Raw genomic sequence first — 2661 nt, forward strand, 5'->3', positions numbered from 1 at the left:
GGTAAGGACACCTTATTCAATGAATGGTGTTGGCAAAATTGAATTGCCATATGCAGAAGAATGAATGTGGATCCCTATATCTCATCATACACAGAAATCAACTCAAAATGGACTAAATATTAACTGTAAGACTAGAAACTATAAAAATTCTAGAAGGAAACCTAGGAAAAATCCTTCTGGATGTTGGCCTAGGTAAAGAATATATATGGCTAAGACCCCAGAGGCAAATGCAACAAAACTAAATAGACAAATGGGAGTCAGTTAACCCAAAAAGCTTCTGTGCAGAAGAAACAACAGAGTAAACAAACTACAGAATGGGAGAAAATATGTGCAAACTATGGATCCAGCAAAGGACCCATATTCATAATCTATGAGGAACTCAGCAAGAAAAAATCCAACCTCCAAGTGGGCAAAGAACTTCTTTCTTCACAAGAAATACAAATGATAAACAAATGTAAAGAAATACTCAATGTCACTAATCCTCATAGAAATACAAATAAAGGCCAGAAAGAGATGCCATGTTACTCTGTCAGAATGACTATCATTAAAAAGTAAAAAAAATTAAAAAAAGAAACCAAAAGAAACCGAAACCAAAACCAATACATGTTGGTGAGGATGTAGTAGGGGGAATGCTTATATGTGCTTAATTGGAATGTAAATTAGTACAATTTCTATAGAAAACAGTATGCAGATTTCTCAAAGAACTAAGATCGGATGTACCTACCATTCCAACCAGCAATTCAGCTATTGGTTATTTACCCAAAGAGAAAGAAATCATTTTATTAAAGAGACACCTGCACCTGAATGCTTATTGATGCAAAATTCAATAAGCATTCACAATTCACAATCACAAACGTACAGAATCAACCTAAATACTCATCGACTGATGAGTAGGTAAAGAAAATATGGCATATAAATAGCATGGAATACTACTCAGCCATAAAAAGGAATGAAATAATATCTTTCACATCAACTTTGATAAAACTAGAGATTTTATACCAAGTGACATATTTCAAGACTGGAAAAATAAATGCTATTTGTTCTCTTATAAGTGGGAAGTAAGTGAGTGGTATATATGGTCATAAAACAGTGTAATAGATATTGAACACTGAGAGAGGATGGGGGTTTTCAGGGAGGGTTAAAAATCTATCTACTAGTTACAGTGTACCCTACTCTGGTAATGGGTACACTTTGACTTCAGCATTATACAATTTATCCACATAACAAAAAGACACTTGTATCCTCTAAATCTACTGAAATTAAAAACAAACAAAAAAAAATAAAGAAAAGGTAGCATAGATACACCATGGAATGCTACTCAGCCATTACATAGAATGAAATTCTGGAATCTACCATTTGCAGCAATATGGCTGGAACTGGAGGCCATTATCTTAAATGTAAAATATCTCAGAAACAGAAAGTTAAATACTCCACATTCTCACTTATAAGTGGGAGCTAAATAATAAAAACACATGGACATAAAGACTAGAATAACCAGCATTGAAGACCTGGGCAGGTGAGAGGGGGTGAGGAAGGAGAGACTACCTAATGGGTGCTACCTATTTTAATGGGTGAGGGGTACACAAAGTATCCAGACTTCACCACTACACAGTAGGTCCATGTAACAAATCTATTTAAAGAAGATAATTGTATTTTTAGATAGAGTATAAAATAAATCACAAAGTACAATAATGTTTACATTAAATCTAATTAAGATACAAATTCCCTATGGAATGACTTAGCAATAGTATTTTTAAAAGTAAAATATCAATTTAAATCAATCGTATTCCTTTTAACATAGTAGCTGGCTGACAGCTGGTTTTAACAGGTGAACAACTGTAAGACCACAGAACACCAAGACCCTGGCTGAGAAGGTAAGGCACGCAGTCGAAGAGAACTAGAAGATGTGCTTCGTCAGTAGCTTTGTTGTTGTGATTTAAAAATTTGGCATTTTTCTGCCAATTAGTCTTATATAGAGGAGGTATTTTTTAAAATTAGACATAACTTTTGGAAGGATTCATACCTGCCGTTCCTAAATGTAAAGGATTTGGCTTTCTCTCATGTAGCCACTAGATGGCAGTCTCGTACCATTTTTCAAACACAGAGACCCGTCTTAATATAGGGGGGTGTGGAGAGTGGGGGAATGAGTCTAGGAGTTTAAAAAGGATGCCAGCTCATTTCGTTTCTATCCTGCATGTGGTTCTGACATTCTATTTTTTGGATTTATTCCATTAATTATGACACTCAAAGTTTTTTGTTCACTGAGAGGCAGAGAGCCAAAGCTTTAATTAAACCCGTGGGGGCACTGCCTCACAGCAGAGAAGGGTAACTGCCATGCACCAGCTCTTACATAAATTGTTTCATTTAATTCTCACATCATCCTCATGATTTTACACTGGAGAAAGCTGATGGTCAGTAAGGTTTAGCCAAGAGCCCGAGACTGCCCAGCCTAAGGGTAGAAATGAGTGTGGAACCAGGTTAGCTTAATTTGCCAGTAAACCATACTCATTTCACCGTGAGAAACAGCCACTGGAATTAGTATATTTATGCAAATCTTAACAGATTACAGCTAGCTCCAACTCCAAGTCATATGATAAAATAGAAATCATATATAATCAAAAATAACTGTTCTCTGTATTGCAACATTGGAAATTTCACTGG

Source organism: Otolemur garnettii, unplaced genomic scaffold (assembly GCF_000181295.1).
Source record: "Otolemur garnettii isolate 467f Iridium unplaced genomic scaffold, OtoGar3 scaffold00003, whole genome shotgun sequence".
In the NCBI taxonomy this organism is placed as follows: Eukaryota; Metazoa; Chordata; class Mammalia; order Primates; family Galagidae; genus Otolemur; species Otolemur garnettii.